Below are 19,898 nucleotides of genomic sequence, written 5' to 3' on the forward strand. Positions count from 1 at the left end.
ACGGCTCGCGCCCGCCACCCCTACTCCGCCGGCGTGCTGGTCCCGCCTCCCTGATGCCCCGTGAGGTGAGGAAGAAACCGAGAGGGGGTAGGGTGGGAGCGGCGGGTCGACTAGTGCGGACATATAATCTACTTGTAAGCCAAGATCTTGTCTGTGGGCCTCTGCGTGGGCTCAAATATGCGTGTTCCGGGAGCATAGTGACCAAGCAGTCACCACCGCCGCATCAGAGAAGAGCGCTGGTCAGTCCCTTTGTCTACAAAGGAAGATGGCGACGGGCAGGGTGTGGGAAAATGGCCGCCTGGGTCACATGTCTTGCCGAGTCCTCCCCACCTAAAAAGTGACTTGGTTAGCTGTTCCCAGCATCCTTTCTGGTTTGTAAGGCACCAGACAAACCCTGAGGCGGGCACTTTCAGCTCTTTATGCGGAAGTTCAAATCCATGGTCAGACCCAGGAACTGAACAACTAAACGTCTCTCCCACCCGTTTGTCCTCCTTGTCCTCCTCCCCCGCTCCTTCCTCCTTCCCTTTGGCCCCAGGGTGGCAAATGAAAAAGGGAATGAATATATACCTCTGAAGTGGGAATAAACAAGGATTTCTTTAGAAACCATCTTGAGGAGCTCCTGACGTGGCTGGTGAATGAGGTCACTTAAGAACAGCAAATATTAGTCTGAAAGTGTCTCCTTTCTGTTAATTTAATCCCATCCCCTTCTCTTCCTCAAACTTAAACTTTGGGGTAGGGCCCAGCCCCACTACCCCTAGGGTATGTTCCTCCCCTTCCAGAATATCCAAGCAGAAAATGACTCCCTCTGCCCACTCCTACCCCTTGCATATGCGTTACTCACTGCCCCTACGTTGCTGAAAGGCGTCAAACCTCTCACCCTGGAGATACACAAAACTGCGGACTCCATAGGAGCCCTAACCACCTTCTCCCTTACCCCTGCGTTTGCAAATTCTTCCTGTTTCTTCAAGACCTCTCGTCGCGTAAATGAACTTTCCCAGCTGAGTTAGAAACTCAGAACACCTTTCTGCATTTATCCCTTAATGCTGTAATCATTTATTTGGACGCATCTCCACGTAAATGGAGATGCAGCCTCACCTCCTGAGACTAGGGGCCATATATCTTAAAGACCTCAACAGGACCCAGCACAAGACTGGTTCAAATCAGGCTTCAGCAAATATACTTGAAATGTGTGAGCTTGTAGGCCTGCACCACAAATCAATAGGAAATGGACAATTTCATAAAGAGCACTGGGAAATTTGGCTCACCATAAGGAGAGAAAAAACTGGATCCCTACTTATTTCCATATAAGATGGTGCAGAATTATCTTTGTCACCTACAACTGGGCAAAGACTTTCTCAACGAAGTCCCAAATGTGCAAACTATAAGGAAAAAAATACAATGAAATCCTTGATAAGAAAGAAATTGGTGATACTACTTTGGAAAACAATTAGGAAATTATCCAGAATAGTTGAAGGTGGGCCCTGGGACCCAGCAATTCTACTGGTAAAGATATATTTAACCTCTAGACTTTAAGTCCTAGAGAAATTCTTACACATATGCACAAGGAGGCATGAGCAAGAATATTCAATGCATAACTGTTTATGATACAGAAAAAAATCTGAACAATCTAAAAGTTCACCAACAGGAGAATGAATAAATAGCAGTACAGCCATACAATAGAATACTGAACAGCAGCAGAAAAAATGAAATTCAGTTGCATATATCAACCCAGATAAATTTCAAAAAAATAGTGCTGAGATAAAATATAAATTATAGAAGGACATATGAAATATGAGACATTTATATAGATTTTTTTTAAATTTTTAAGTAATCTGTACACCTAATGTGGGGCTTGAACCCATATGACCCCAAGATCAAGAGTTGGGTGCTCTACTGACTTAACCAGGCAGGTACTCCTATATAGACTTTTTAAATCTAGAAAACAATGCACTAAATTATTTATAGATTATATAAATATATAAACAATGTTTTTAAAAGAGAATTAAATAGAAAATGCAGAATGGTGATTAGTTATGGGGAAGAAAACAAAGGAACAGAAAGAGAGATACACAGGGAACTTCAACTGTTTATCTAATATTTTATCTGGGTAGTAGGTACATGGGTGTATGCTATATTATTCTCCATACTTATTTGTATGCCTGAAATATTTCATACCTTTTTTAGAAAGAATACAAGGATCTATAACAAATTTAGTGACGGTTAAATCTAGATCAGTGGATCTCAAGCTTTGGCCAGCATCAGTGTCAGTGGGAGGGCTTGTCAGAACACTGATTGCTGGGCCCTATGCCCAGAGTTGTGTTTCAGTAAGTCTGGCAGGGCCAAGAAATTTGAATTTCTAATAAGTTTCCAAACGATGATGAGGATGGAAAAGAAGCGGGGAGAGAGAGGGAGAAGAATCACCTGGGGCTGCTACTAGTCCAGGTACCATACTTTGAGATCTACTGACAGAGAAAATGAGATTATCAGTGAATTTTGTTGTCTTCATTGTGCTTTTCTGTGTTTTCCATAGTCAAAATGAATACGAATTACTTTACAGAGAGGTTTTTGTAGTTTTAAATTCACCTTAATCTCTACTTCAAACTCTTATTTCCCACATAGTTATCCATTCTGTGGTATTTTATGCAGATTTTTTGTTGATATGTGTTCTTGCAAAATATGTATTATTGTTTGGGGTGCATGTATTTCCTCAAAATTTTTATTTTTCACTTTTTCAAAATTCAGAACATTTGAAAAACAGTACAATGAAAGTCCATATACCCTTAATATTTTTCCAGACTTGCTCTACTTCTGTTTATATGTGTATGTATACCTTTTCTTTTTTGATGAACTATATGAAAGTTGCAGGCAATGTAACACTTCACCCCTAAATAATTCAGCATACATCTACAAGAATAAGAACATTCTCCTATGCCACTACAATGCCATTATCATATGTAAGAAAATTTAACAATAAATCAATAATACCATTAAAGATACCCTATATTCAGATTTTCAAATTGTGGCCAAAATGTTGTTAGAGCTGATCATTTTTTGATCTCAGGATCTAATCAAGTCTTATGCATTATATTTGGTTGTTGTTTTGCTTTAACTTCTTTTAATCTGGAATACTACTATATTTTGTATGTGTTTTCTTTTACATTGATGTTTTTGAAGAGTCCAGGCAATTTCTTATAGAATGTCCCACATCTAGATTAATCTGCTCTTTCCACATGATTAGATTCAGATTAAATGTTTTCACCAATAATCATTTACTTCATATTGTATCACCTCAGGAGGCACATATTATCAGGTTGTTCCACTATGGAGGATGTTTTATGTGTGCATTTTCATCTCATTGATATCTCATTGCATTGATATCTCATTGATATCTTACTTTTTTTCATTCAGCTTTGTGTTTTAAAGTCTATCCATATGTCTGTGTGTACATCCAATCCATTGCTTCTACCTGCTCATGCTAACCACAGCCTGCCTTCATATTTTCCCTGAATATTCCAATGATAGACAGCAAGATTGCTTCCAGCTTGCTGATACCACAAATAAAACTTTGATGAACATTCCTGTGCATGTCCCCTTATTGGCCTGTATGAGAATTTCTTTGGAACATACACTCAACTTAGGATTGCATCATAAAGTGTGCATATACTTAGTTTGACTAAGAACACCAATACTGCTAGGTGGTGTAGGAGAACTACACCATTCCACTGTTTTACCTTCAGTGTACAAGGATTCCTGTGTCCCTACGTGCTCACTAACACTTGACTTTTTCCAGATTTCTACTTTTTGCCAGTCCAAAAAGTATAAAGTATTATTTTGATTTAGTGTGCATTTCTCTGATTACTAATGAATTTTTCAGCATCACTTCATATGTGTGTTAAATGCCTCTTTTGTAAAGTGCCTGCTTATATAGTTGGCCCATTTTTTCCAGTGAGTTTCCTATCTCTTCTATTGATTTGCTAGAGTTCCTTATGGAGCCTAGCTTCTAGTCCTGTGTCAGTTTCAGACATTGCAAATATTCTCTCCCTATTTTAACTTTTTTAAGTTAGCCTTAATAATAGAATAGATATTGTTGAATTTTAGTATCAATATTAGATAAATAAAATTTAGATAAATAAATAAATAAAATTTAGAATAATAGAACAGAAATTGTTGAATTTGAATAGAAATTGTTGTTTTTAATGTAACCCAATCCATCACATTTTTACTCTATGGTTTCTGGTTTGGGGGTTTTATTTAAAAACTAGTTCCCTCCTCTCAGATCAAAAGCTATTCTCCTATTTCTTTCTATTAACTTTATAGTTTCATCTTTCACCTTTAGGTTTTAATTCGTGTAGAATCCACTCTCATATGTACTGATAGATATGCAATTTTATTTTTTTCTATACACAGTGAGCCACATTTCCCACCATCAAACACCAAACAAACCTTACTTTTTCATTGATTTGCTGGGCCACCTTTGTCACATGAGACACACACACACAAGTCTGTCTCCGTTCTTGCACTAATACTGCCTTGCTTTTGACATTTTGTAATATAACATTTGATAGGGCAAGTACCTCCGCTTTAGTCTTCTTTTAGTATTGTCTTAGCTATATTTCCACATAAATTTTAAAAAAGAATTTATCAGGATCTTCAGAAATCCAAGTGGAATTTTTAATGGGATCACACTAAATTTATAGATAAATTTTAGAGAACTGACATCAAAATAATATCCAAGAATATTGAATATCCTCTCATTTGTTGAATTAACCTTCTGTGTCCTTTATTAAGAGTTTTAAGTTTTCCTTTGGAATTGTGTATTTTTACTAATTTAATTACTAGTTGCTTTGTAGTTTTTGTTACAATTGTGAATATTTTGTATTTATTTTTGAATAGATAATACACATACATTTTGAATATCAAAACCAAATTAAAATTATACTTTGAAAAGTGTCACTCTTGTCCCTTTCACCCAATTGCCACAATACCCACCCCCAGCAGTGACCACGTTTTTTTAAATCTTATTGAAATATAATTAACATGCAGTGTTATATTAGTTTCAAATATAATGATTCAATAATTCTATACATTACTCAGTGTTCATCAAGATAAGTGTGCTCCTAATCCCCTTTTCCTATTTCACCCTTCCCCCCAGCCACCTCCCCTCTGGCAACCTCCAATTTGTTCTCTGTATTTAAGAGTCTAGTATGTTTTTGTTTTGATCTGTTTTGTTTAGTCTCCTTTTTCCTTTGATCATTTGTTTTGTTTATTAAATTCCACATGTGAATGAAATCATATGGTATTATCTTTCTCTGACTTATTTCACTCAACATTATACTCTCCGTGTCCATCCATGTTGTTGCAAATGGCAAGACCTCATTCTTTTTTATGGCTGCATAGTATTCCATTATATACAGAATATTTTATATTTAATATTTTTTTCTTTTTTTCTTTTTTTTAAGATTTTATTTATTTATTTAACAGAGAGAGAGATCACAAGTAGGCAGAGAGGCTGGCAGAGAGAGAGAGGGGGAAGCAGGCTCCCCGCTGAGCAGAGAGACTGATGCGGGGCTCATTCCCAAGACCCTGAGATCATGACCTGAGCCAAAGGCAGAGGCTTAACCCACTAAGCACCCAGGTGCCCCTTAATATTTTTTTCTTATACTTAAGTTTACTTTCAACAATCAAGACAGACTCTATGAATGACAAGAGGTTCAAAGAAACCCAATATTTTAACATGCTTTTTAAAAAACAAAACATACATACTGATCTCTATCTAGTATCTTTGTACAGCCATTTTTGGTACACAGATACTGATTTCAAGTTTCTTTCCACCTTAAGAATTGCTTTTTTTAAGTTCAACAAGGAACATTATGAAATAAGAATGGTACCAAAAAAAAGGGACAGCAATGACTGGAAGGAAAAAAGGAAGTAAAGGGAAGGAAGTAAGTAGAGAATGCCTCCTTAATTTTTATTTTTGTATATTGTTTCTTTAATGTATCAAGTAGACAACCCAGTAACTGAACAGGCCAACTCCCCCAGAATAAGGAAAGACAAAATTAACAAATACATGGTGGAGGTATATAGGTACCTTACAGTAAATCTCCCTCTTCAGAATGTTCTGTTAATCAGATTCTACAGAAAAGTATCACATTATTGAAACATCCTAAATTCAAAGGCCAGTGATCTATTTGATAAGAAGTTTGATTTTATACATACACACACACACACACACACACACACACACACACACATACACACACTACTATCTGATATAGACCACATCTTCTTTAACCATTCATATGTTGATGGATGCTTGGGTTGCTTCCATATGTGGCTATTATAAATAATGTTACAATAAACATAGGGATGCAGGTATCTTTTCAAATTAGTGTTTTCATTTTCTTGGGTAAATACCCCATGGTGGAATTACTGGATCATATAATTCTATTTTTAATTTTTGGAGGAATCTCTATACTGTTTTGCACAAATTTGCATTCCCACCAATAGTTTTCCAGGATTCATTTCTGTCCACATCCTCTCCAATACTTGTTATTTCTTGTGTCTTTGGTAACAGCCATTCAGACATGTGCGAGGTGATACCTCACTGCAGTTTTTTTTTAAAGATTTTATTTATTTTCAGAGAGAGAGAAAGTGCACAAGCAGGGGGAGCAGCAGGCAGAGGGAGAAGCAGGCTCCCCGCTAAGCAAAGAGCCCAATACAGGACTTGATCCCAGGAGCTTGGGATCATGACCTGAGCCAAAGGCAGATGCTTAACAGACTGAGTCACCCAAGTGTCCCATCACTGTGGTTTTGATTTGCATTTCCTGATGATTATGGATGTTGAGCACCTTTTCATAGGTCTGTTCACCACCTGTATGTCTTCTTTGGAAAAATGTCTATTCAGGCCCTCTGTCCATTTTTTAATTGTATTTTTTTTTCTTGGTGTTGAGTTGTTTAAGTTCTTTCTATATTTTGGATATCGATCCTTATCAAATCTACCATTTGTGAATATCATCTACCATTTAGTAGGTTGCCTTTTCACTTTCTTGATGCTTTCCTTTGCCGTGCAAAAGCGTCTTCTTTTGGCATAATCCCAATAGTGTACTTTTACTTTTGTTTTCCTTATCTAGAAAAATATTTCTGTTGCTGGCATCCAAGAAATTACTGCCTATGTTTTCATCTAGGAGTTTTATGGTTTCAGGTCTCACATTTTAGGTCTTTATTTTGAATTTGTCTTGTGTATGGTATAAGAAAGTGGTCCAGTTTTATTCTTTTTCATATGACCATCCAGTTTCTCTAGCACCATTTGTTGAAGAGACTGTATTTTCCCCATATATATTCTTAAACCTCTTTTGTCATAGATTAATTGACCATGTAATCATGAGTTTATTTCTGGGCTCTCTATTCTTTTCCACTGATCTATGTGCCTGTTTTTTTTTTAATGACAGTACCATACTGTTTTGATTCACAGTCACCGGTTTTATTAGTTTATTTTTTTATTCGTCCAGTGTTTCTTTATGCAGATACAAACATAAATGTATCTTATTGAATCTCCCCCTTGCTTATACATGTATATACACGTTGCTTATTTCTCTTAATAATACATCCTGGAGGTCTTTCCATGTCAGAGCATTAGAGTTTCCTGTACATAGGAAGTCACTGTATGGAAGTGCATAGAGTACTCATTCAAAGTGTTCTATTATGTGGATATATAATAGGTTTTTTTAATGATTGCAGTCCCCTATTGTGGATGCTTGGGATGTTTTTAGTCCTTTGGTATTACAAATGGGTGCCATAATGAATAGACATTTCATACATGCACAGATAATTATGTAGGATAAATTCCAATAATTATATTTGTAACTGGTAGATGTTGCCAAAATTCCCTCCATAGGTGTACCATTTTGTACTTACCACCCATGTATGAGTTTATCTGTTTTACCACAGCTGCACCAACAAAGTGTACTGTTAAAGACTTAGATTTTTTACAATGTAATAGGTAAGAAATCGTATCTTATAGTAGTTTTAATTTATATATCTCTTATTATGAGTGAGGCTGAGCATCTTTTCATATGTTTAAGGATCAATTTTATATCATTTTTTTCTGAATTGTCTATATATATATCCTGTATTCTTCTGTTGGATTATTGGCCTTTCCTTGATTTCTAGAATGTTGTTATATAATTAGATTAGACTTTTGTGAATTATATCATTTTCAGTGTTTTTCCTCAGTTTGTTATCCTTTTGACTTTGCTAATGGATTTTTTCCAGGCAAGTTTTGTTTTATTTTATGTAAACAAATTTATGTATTTTTAATGCATTCTGGATTTTGAGTTGTTGTTAGTGATAGATTGCATTAATGACCCTAATTGTTCATGTGTCTATGTTTCATAGTCCCCTGCTATATCGACTCTGAGTGTGCCCATATAACTTGCTTTAACCAACAAGCTATTGTTGCAAACTTGATATTAAGAAGAGACTTGAAAAAGCTTTTGCATATTCTGTTTCCTCTCTTGGACCCCTGCCACTGCTACAAGGACATATCCAAGCTAACTTTGGAAGGGTGTGAGAGACATGTAGAAATGAGCCTAGTCCTTCCAGTCAAGGCATCCTATAGTAGCTGGTCTCTAGCCAAGCCATCAATCTTAGTGCAGACACATGAACTAGTCCAGCTGAGATCAACAGAGCCTGATCCAGATTGTAGAACCTCCCAAATGACCCACAGATTCTAAGTTTTGGTACATAAATATTCATTTTGTCTTTTTTACAGAGCATTAGTTGTGGCCATAGTCCCACATCATTGCTTTTCCTTTTTGGAGATATCCTGGCTATGCATGCTTGTTATTTTTCCATTTGAACTTTTTAAAAAATATTTTATTTCTTTATTATTTGAGAGAGAGAGAAGGAGAGAGAGTATGTGCATGTGTGTTTGCATGCAATAGCCAGGAGAGGGGCAGAGGGGGGAGGGAGAGACAATCTCAAGCAGACTCCTGCTGAGCACTGAGCCTGAAGTGAACTCAATCTCACAACCCTGAGATCCTGACCTGAGCTGAAACCAAGAGTCTGATGCTAAACCAACTGAGCCATTCAGGTGCCCTTTCATTTGAACTTTAATTCAGCTTGTCTAGTTTCAGAAAAAGAGAAAAATGGTATTTTAAATGAGTTTAAACTAAATTTATAAATTAATTTGACATCTTTATAATTCTGAATCTTCTTATTTAATAACATGGATGCCTTTCTATTTGTTCCTTCAGAGTGTTATAAATGTTTTCTCATAAAAGTTTTGGACATTTCTTATTAAGTTTGTTTCTAGGTATTTGCGGTAGACTAAACATTTGTGTGCCTCCAAATTTCGGATGTTGAAACCTAACCCCCAGTGTGATGGTATTTGGAGGTAGAGCTTTTGGAAAGTGATTAAGTCATGAGGTGGGAGCCGTCATGAGTGGAATTAGTGCCCCAGCGGGCCCAACTAGAAGGTGGCTATCTATGAACCAAGGAGCAGCCCTCAACAGAGATGAAATCTGTCTGCCTTGATCTTGGGCTTTTCAGCCTCTAGAACTGTGAGAAATAAATTTCCGTTGTTTATAGGCCACCCAGTCTATGGTATTCTGTTATAGCACCTACAATGGACTAGGACAGTATTTCACCTTTTCTGTTGCTATTATAAATGGAGCCTTCTCCTCCATGTATCTTTTTTTTTTAAAGATTTTACTTATTTCTGCACCTAACATGGGGCTCAAACTCACAACCTCAAGAGCAAGAGTGGCATGCTCTACCAATTGAGCCAGCCAGATGCCCCTCTTCTATATATCTTCTAACTAGATGATTTCTATATATTAATTTTATAGCCTTCTACCTTATATTAGTTTTTCTATTGATTTGCTTGGGTTTTCGGACTATATAATCTTATCTATAAATAATGATAGTTTTACCTCCTCAGTTCCAATTTTATACTTCTAAATTCTTCTTGTTTTTTAATTATAATGCTTGCTACCTCCAATACAATTGGAGGTGTACAATACAATGTTAAATTATAGTGGAGAAAGTAGACAACCTGGCCTAGTTTCAGATCTTAGCATATAAATGCTTATTATAATATAAATGCTACTAGTGTTTCCTGGTTAAGTGAAATGCTGGACTGCTGGATTTGGGGAGATATACACACAAACATATACATAATTAAATCATATCAAGGAAGAAACCCTATATTCCTCTTATTGAATGTTTTTTATAAAGAATGAGTATTGAATTTTGCCAAATGATTCTTTAGCATCTCTGAAAATGATATGATTTTTCTCCTTAGATTTAATAATATGTTAGATTATATTAATGGATTTTGTAAGAATTAATGATTCTTGGTTTCTTTGGATAAACGCCACACAGTCATGGATTCTGTTTGTTAATATTTTATTTGGAATTTTGCATTGCTAAAAAGAATTTTGTATTGCTATTCATAAGTGAATATTGGTCTATATCATTTTCTTTATTTTTTTGTAGAATCTTTGTCAGGTCTTGGTATCAATATTATACTCAATTTACAAAAAGAATTTGAAAGTGTTCCTCCTTCATCTAGACTCGGGAAAATAAAAATAGCATTCAAATTACCTGCTTTTTAGTGTTAGTAGACTTCCCCTGTGAAAGCATCATAGTCCAGTACCTTTGGGGAAAAGTATCTCTTTAACCCTTTCTCTATTTCTTCCATGGAAGTTGGCCAAATGGGTTTTTCTCTTTTAGAGTCAAATTAAAGTAAATTATATTTCTCTAGGATATTTTCCATGTCTTCCAGGTATTTAAACAGTTTGCATAGAGTTGGACATAAACATAAAAGAAATATTTTATGTTTAAAATATCATCTTATTATGCTTATGTCCAACTTTTCATTTTCCTAATTTGTATATTTGTGCTTTCTCCTTTTTTCTTTTTCTTTCTTTTTAGAGGAGGGGGAGGGGCAGAGGGAGAGAGAGAATCTTAAGCAGGCTCCATGCCCAGCACAGAGCCCAAGGCAGGGCTCACCTCATGACCCTGAGATCATGACCTGAGCCAAAACCAAGAGTCAGATCCTTAACTGACTGAGCCACCTAGGGGCTTTCTCCTTTTCTTGATTATGCTGTTTAATGGCTTACATATTTCTATTTAACAGAATCAGCTCATCTATTTATCAGTTCTACTGTCAATTTGTTTTCTAACTTAATTATTTGAACTTCACTGTTTTTTTCTTCCTTCTGTTCTCCTTAACTTTATTATTTCTTCTTTCTCTAAATTTTTGAGTTGGATGCTTAGTCATTTAATTTCCCCCTTGTTTTTAATACAAGTATTTTAAGGGTATGAACTTTGCTTTATTTGTATCCATTGATTCTGATATGTAGTATTTTCATTATCATTGTCTAGAAATTCAGGAGTTTTGATTTGAGTGTCCCTTCTGACCCAAGAGTTGTTTGACAGAGAGATTTTACATATTCAGATGGAAGATCTATTTTACATTGATTTCGTTTTATTTAGTGTGATCAGTGAACATTGTATTAGTTCTAATTTTTGGAATTTGTTGAGATTTTCTTCTTGGCCTAATATTGATTTTGTTATTTAGTTTTTTTTAATATTCTTCAGGGTTTTTTGTTTGTTGTTGTTGTTGATTTGATCTGTCCTGGAATGAGAAAGGTGAGTTAAATTTTTCCTGGTTTTAGTGTGTTTCAATCTATTCTCTATTTTTCTTGTATCCCTTAATATCTTAATTTTATGAAAGCTGCTATGTTATTTGGTACAAAAATAGTCGTAACTTTATATGTCCCTTGTAATTTGTGGCCTTTTTGCCTCAATTAATGCTTTTTTATAGCAAACTTTCTATTTTGGAATAATTTTAGATTTACAGAACAGTTGAAAAGATAGTGCAAAGTTTCCATATATTCTTCACATAGTTAACCCTCATGTTACTTTCTTGTATGACATTTGTCAAAACTAAGTATTGGTACATTGCTATTAACTAAACATCAGACTTTATTCAGATTTCACTGATTTTTCCACTAATATTCCTTTTCTGTTCCAGACCCCAACCCAGAATCCCATATTGCCTTTAGTCATTATATCTCCTTCAATCTGTGATACTTCCTCAATCTATCCTTGTTTTTCGTAACTTTGACACTCTTAATGCCTTTGGTTTTGAGTTCCCGACTTGTCTGATAATTGAGATTGCAACCCACATTTTCTTTATTTGCATTTGACTGGTATACCTTTGTCCTTTGTTGTATATTTAACCTTTCTGAATCAATTTGTTTTAATTGATTTCCTTTATTTATTTGAGAGAGAGAAAGAGAGAGAGAGAACACATACATACACGAGGGGGAGGAGCTGAGGGAGAAGACAAGCAGTCTCCACCCTGAGCACAGAGCCCATCGCAGGGCTGGATCCCCAAGACCCCACCAAGATAATAACCCTAGCCAAAATCAGGAGTCTGATGCCCAACCAACTGAGCCACCCAGGCACCCCTTAATTGATTTTCTTGAATACACCATTTGGGTTTTACTCAGTGATCCAAAGTAAAACATGTTTTTCTTTAAACAAATAAGTTAAGACCATTTATATTTATTGATATAAAAGATGTTTGATGTTAATATTTTCATATTATTTTAAGTTTTATTTTCCTTTTTAGCTATATGTTTATATATTAAAAGTATTTTACTATGTAGTCTGTTTTGTTTGGTATTTTTGTAGTTACCCTAACATTTAGTAAGGTTTACATTTTGGCTTAGTGACTAATATTAGGTATCTTTTTTTAATTATATTTTTTCTATTTGTTTATTGCTAATACAAAGAAATACTGTTCCTAGAAAAGAACACTGGCATAATTTCTTTGACATCACCCTTAGCAACATTTATCTAGATATTTCTCCTAAGAGAGGCAAAACCAAAGCAAAATTTAACTGTTGGGACTATACCAAAATAAAATGCTTTTGCACAGGAAAGGAGACCATCAACAAAACAAAAAGATGACCTACTGAATGGGAGAAGATATTTACAAATGATATATCTGATAAGGGGTTAATATTCAAATATATAAAGAACTTATAACAGACCTATGAAAAGATGCTCAACATCACTCATCATCAGGGAAATGCAAATCAAAACCACAGTGATATATCACCTCACACCTGTCAGAATGACTATTGTCAAAAAGACAAGAAATAACAAGTGTAGAGAGGATGTGGAGAAAGAGGAATCCTTGTGCACTATCAGTGGGAATGCAAATTGGTACAGCCACTGTGGAAAACAGTATAGAGGAATCCGTCAAAATCCTAGAGAAAAACGCAGGCAGCAACCTCTTTGACTTCAGCCACAGCAACTTTTTGCTAGACACATTTCCAAAGGCAAGAGAAATAAAAGCAACAATGAACTGTTGGGACTTCATCAAGATAAGCTTTTGCACAGTGAAGGAAACAGTGAACAAAACTAAAAGGCAACCTTTGGAATGGGAAAAGATAGGGGCTCCTCGGTGGCTTAGTTGGTTAAGCATCTGCCTTTGGCTTGGGTCATGAGCCCAGGGTCCTGGGATCAAGCCCTGCATTGGGCTTGCTGCTCAGCAGGGTGTCTACTTCTCCCTTTCCTCCCCACTTGTGCTCTCTCTCTTGCTATCTCTGTCTCTCTCAAATAAATAAAATCTTTTTAAAAAAAAAGGGAATGGGAGAAGATATTTGCAAAAGTCTTATCAGATGGAGGGCTAATATCCAAAATCTATAAAGAACTTACGAAACTCAACACCCAACAAAACCCACAAAAAATCCAGTCAAGAAATTGGCAAAAGACATGAACAGACATTTCTCCAAAGACATACAAATGGCCAACTGACACATGAAAAATTGCTCCCCATCATTTGGAATCAAGGAAATACAAATCAAAACTACTAAATTATGAGATACTAATTCACACCAGTCAGAATGACTGAAACTAACAACTCAGGAAACAACAGGTGTTGGTGAGAATGTGGAGAAATGGGAAACTTCTTACACTCTTGGTGGGAATGCAAACTGAAAAAGAGTATGGAGTCTCCTTAGAAAGTTAATAGAGCTACCCTACAACCCAGCAATTGCACTTCTAAGTATTTATCCAAAGGATACAAACATAGTGATTTGAAGGAACACATGCACCCCAATGTTTATAGCAGCAGTGTCCACAATAGCTAAACTATGGAAGGAGCCCAGATGTCAATCCACAGATGAATGGATAAAGAAGACGGATATTACTCAGCCATCAGAAAGAATGAAATCTTGCCATTTGCAATGATGTTTATGGAATTAGAGGATATTATGCTAAGTAAAATATGTCAGTCAGAGAAAGATAAATATCACACAATTTCACTCATATATGGAATTTAAGAAACAAAACAGATGAACATATAAGAAAGGAAGAAAAAAGAAAATTTAAGATGAAAACAGAAATGGCAACAAACCATAAGAGATTCTTAACTATAGGAAACAAACTGAGGGTTGCTGGAGGGGACGTGGGGGGGTGGGGTAACTTGGTATAGAGCATTAAGGAGGGCACTTGATGTAATGAGCACTGTGTATTATATGCAACTGATGTATCGCTAAATTCTACCTCAGAAACTAATACACTATATGTTAATTAAATTGATTTTTAAATTAAAAATTAAAAATGCAACTGCCATATGATCCCATAATTCCACTACTGGGTATTTACCCAAGGAAAATGAGAACAGTAATCCAAAAACATATATGCACCCTTACGTTTATTGCAGCATTATTTACAATAGCCAAGATATAGAAGCAATCTAAGTATCTATCAATAGGTGAACACATAAGAATGATGTGTTATATATATACAATTGAATATCACACAGCCACAAAAAAGGATGAGATTGTGCCATTTGGGACAGCATGGATGGACCTAGAGAGTACTATGCTAAGTGAAATAAGTCAAAGACAAATACCATGATTCCATTCATAAGTGGAATCAAAAAATGAATAAACAAAAAGCACAATCAGACCTATAATTACAGAGAACAAACTGATGGTTTCCAGAGGGGAAGGAGTTGGAGTCAGGCAAAATGGGTGAAGGGGAGTGGGGTATACAGGCTTCTAGTTATGGAATGAATGAGTCAGGGGAATAAAAGGCACAGCAGAAGGAATACAGTCAGGGTGCCTGAGTGTCTCAGTCTATTAAGCATCCAGTGCTTGATCTTGGCTCACATCTTGATGTCATGGTCATGAGTTCAAGTCCCATACTGGGCTCTGCACTGCGCATGGAGCCTACTTTTAAAAAAATTAAAAGAGAGGAGTCAAGATGGCAGAGGAGTAGCAGACTGAGATGACAACAGCTTGCAGGAATTCAGCTAGATAGTTATCAAACCAGTACTAACACCTACAAACCCAACAAGATCGAAGAGAAGAAGCACAGCAATTCCGGGAACAGAAAACCAACCACTTTCTGAAAGGTAGGACGTGCGGAGAAGTGAATCTGAAGTGAAGGGAAGATAGACTGCAGGAGGAGGAGCCAGCTCCCGGCAAACGACAGAGCAATGGAGCACAAAATTTGAACTTTTAAAAGTGCTCCACTGAGGGACATCTCTCCAGAGGCCAAACAGGGGTGGAGCCCTCGAGGGGACAGTGTAGTCTCAGGCCCTGCGGGGCCACAGAAGGATGCAGAGTGTCTGAGTATAGCAGAGCTTGCAGGTATCAGAGCAGGGAAGCTGGCTACAGAGACGGAGATGAGGAGTGAGCTCTCAGCTCAGGGTTACCTTAAACTGTGACCCACGGCACAGTTGGGCCACTGCTCTTTGAGTAGGTACCCCACAAGTAGCAGGTCTGGGGAAACCGACCTTCTTTCTCTGGAGAAAGGAATCTGCTGGGTTTGGAGACTCCAAGCGGGGCTGTGTGCCAAAGACAGAAATGCTCGGTCACAAGCCAGGTAAGCTCGGAGTGTGGCCAGAGACTAGGGAGACAGGAGTGATTGTGTGCTTTTCTCTGAGGGCACACTGAGGAGTGGGGCCCTGAGCTCTCGGCTACCCCAGGCTGGAGATTGGGAGGCTGCCATTTTCATTCCCATCCTCCAGAACTCTGTGGAAATCAGAAAGCGTTCAGGGAACAAAAGTTCCTGAGAATGGACCCAAGCGGATTACTTAGCCCGGCCGCTGGCAAGGGCAGCACAATTCTGCCTCGGGCAAAGACATCTGAGAATCACTACAACAGGCCCCTGCCCAGAAGATCAGCAAGAACATCCAGCTAAGTCCAAGCTCACTGATCAAGGAGAACAGAAGAATTCCAGAGGAGGAGAAAGCAAAGCATGGAATTCATGGCTTTCTCCCCATGATTCTTTAGCCTTGCAAAGTTAATAAATTTTTTTAATTTTTTTTCTTATTCTAATTTTTTAATTTTCTCTTTCCTCTTGTAATGTTTTTTAACTAGTTTATCTTAATAATAACTTTCTAAAACAAATCTTTTTAAACCTTCATTATTATAGTCATATTTATCCTTCATTGTATCTAACTTTATTTTTTGTATACATATACGGTTTTTTTCTTCTAAAAATTTTTTGGGATACTTTCTTCTAATAGATCAAAATATACCATAAATCACCACAAAAAAAAAAAAGAACAAGAGGCAGTACCAAATGCTAGGGACCTAATCAATATGGACATTGGTAATATGTCAGATCTAGACTTCAGAATGACGATTCTCAACGTGCTAGCTGGGGTCAAAAAGGCATGGAAGATATTAGAGAAACCCTGTCTGGAGAAATAAAAGCCCTTTCTGGAGAAATAAAAGAACTAACATGTAAAATCTAACCAAGCTGAAGTAAAAAAAAAAAAAAGCTATTAATGGGGTGCAATTAAAAATGGAGGCTCTTACTGCTAGGATAAATGAGGCAGAAGAGAGAATTATGATATAGACGACCAAATGACGGAGAATAAAGAAGCTGAGCAAAAGAGAAACAAACAACTACTGGACCACGAGGGGAGAATTCGAGAGATAAGTGATACCATAAGATGAAACAATATTAGAATAATTGGGATTCCAGAAGAAGAAGAAAGAGAGAGGGGAGCAGAAGGTATATTGGAGTGAATTATTGTAGAGAATTTCCCTAATATGACAAAGGGAACAAGCATCAAACTCCAGGAGGCACAGAGAACCCCATCAAAATCAATAAGAATAGGTCCACACCCCGCCATCTAATAGTAAAACTCACAAGTCTTAGTGACAAAGAGAAAATCCTGAAAGCAGCCCGGGACAAGAAGTCTGTAACATACAATGGTAAAAATATTAGATTGGCAGCGGACTTATCCACAGAGACCTGGCGGGCCAGAAAGAACTGGCATGATATATTCAGAGCAGTAAACGTAAAAAACATGCAGCCAAGAATACTAGATCCAACTAAGCTATCACTGAAAATAGAAGGAGAGATAAAAAGCTTCCAGGACAAACAAAAGATAAAAGAATTTGTAAACACCAAACCAGCCCTACAGGAAATATTTAAAGGGGTCCTCTAACCAAAGAGAGAGCCTAAAGGTAGTAGACCAGAAAGGAATAGAGACAATATACAGGAAGATTCACCTTACAGGCAATACAATGGCACTAAATTCATATCTCTCAATAGTTACCCTGAATGTAAATGGGCTAAATATCCCCAATCAAAAGACACAGAGTATCAGAATGGATAAAAAAACAAAACCCATCAATATGCTGTCTACATGTACCTCATTTTAGACCCAAAGACACCTCCAGAAGTAAAGTCAGGGGTTGGAAAACAATTTACCATGCTAATGGACATCAAAAGAAAGCTGGGGTGGCACTTCTTATATCAGATCAATTAGATTTTAAGCCAAAGACTATAATAAGAGATGAAGAAGGACACTATATCATACTCAAAGGGTGTGCATAACAAGAAGATCTAACAATTTTAAATATCTATGCCCCTAACATAGGAGCAGCCAACTATATAAACCACTTAATAAGAGAATCAAAGAAACACATCGACAATACTACAATAATAGTAGGGGACGTTAACACTCCCCTCACTGAAATGGACGGATCATCCAAGCAAAAGATCAACAGGGAAATAAAGGCCTTAAATGACACACTGGACCAGATGCACATCACAGATATATTCAGAACATTCCATCCCAAAGCAACAGAATACACATTCTTCTCTAGTGCACATGGAACATTCTCCAGAATAGATCACATCCTGAGTCACAAATCAGGTCTCAACTGTACCAAAAGATTGTGATCATTCCCTGTATATGTTCATACCACAATGCTCTGAAGCTAGAACTCAATCACAAGAGGAAAGTTGGAAAGAACCCAAATAAATGGAAGCTAAAGAGCATCCTTCTAAAGAATGAACAGGTCAACAGGAAATTAAAGAATTGAAAAAATTCATGGAAACAAATGATAATGAAAACACAATGTTTCAAAACCTGTGGGACACAGCAAAGGCAGTCCTGAGAGGAAAATATATAGTGACACAAGCCTTTCTCAAGAAACAAGAAGGGTCTCAAATACACAACCTAACCCTACACCTAAAGGACCTGAAGAAAAAACAGCAAAGAAAGCCTAAACCCAGCAGGAGAAGAGAAATAATAACGATCAGAGCAGAAATCAATGAAATAGAAACAAACAAAAAAAAAGTAGAACAAATCAGTGAAACTAGGAGCTGGTTCTTTGAAAGAATTAATAAGATTGATAAACCCCTGGCCAGACTTATCAAAAAGAAAAGAGAAAGGACCCAAAGAAATAAAATCATGAATGAAAAGAGGAGAGATAGGGGTGCCTGGGTGGCTCAGTGGGTTAAAGCCTCTGCCTTCAGCTCAGGTCATGATCCCAGGGTCCTGGGATCGAGCCCCCACATCAGGCTCTCTGCTTGGCAGGGAGCCTACCTCCCCCATCCCCTGCCTACCTCTCTGCCTACTTGTGATCTCTGTCTGTCAAATAAATAAATAAAATCTTTTTTTAAAAAAATCTCCAAACAAACAAGAGCCCAGGGCCAGAGAGCTTCCCAGGGGAATTCTACCAAACATTTAAAGAAGAATTAATACCTATTCTCCTGAAACTGTTCCAAAATATACAAATGGAAGGAAAACTTCCAAACTCATTTTATGAGGCCAGCATTACCTTGTTCCCAAAACCAGACAAAGACCCCATAAAAAAGGAGAATTACAGACCAATATCCTTGATGAACACAGATGTGAAAATTCTCACCAAAATACTAGCCAACAGGATCCAACAGTACATTAAAAGGATTATTCACCACGACCAAGTGGGATTTATTCCAGGGCTGCAAGATTGGCTCAACATGCACAAATCAATCAATGTGATACAATACATTAATAAAAGAAAGAATGAGAAATATATGATACTCTCAGTAGACGCTGAAAAAGCATTTGAGAAAGTACAGCATCCTTTCTTGATCAAAACTCTTCAAAGTGTAGGGATAGAGGGTACATACTTCAATATCATCAAAACCATCTATGAAAAACCCACAGCAATTATCATTCTCAATGGAGAAAAACTGAGAGATTTTCCACTAAGGTCAGGAACATGGCAGGGATGTCCATTATCACCACTGTTATTCAACATACTACTAGAAGTCCTAGCCTCAGCAATCAGACAACAAAAAGAAATTAAACTGGGGCGCCTGGGTGGCTCAGTGGGTTAAGGCCTCTGCCTTCAGCTCGGGTCATGATCCCAGGGTCCTGGGATCGAGCCCGCATCGGGCTCTCTGCTCAGCAGGTAGCCTGCTTCCTCCTCTCTCTCCCTGCCTGACTCTCTGCCTACTTGTAATCTCTGTCTATCAAATAAATAAATAAATAAATCTTTTTTTTTAAATTAAAGGCTTCCAAATCAGCAAAAAATTAGTCAAACGATCACTCTTTGCAGATGATATGATACTAC

Source organism: Lontra canadensis, unplaced genomic scaffold (genome assembly GCF_010015895.1).
Source record: "Lontra canadensis isolate GAN:19392208 unplaced genomic scaffold, GSC_riverotter_1.0 scaffold197, whole genome shotgun sequence".
NCBI lineage: Eukaryota > Metazoa > Chordata > Mammalia > Carnivora > Mustelidae > Lontra > Lontra canadensis.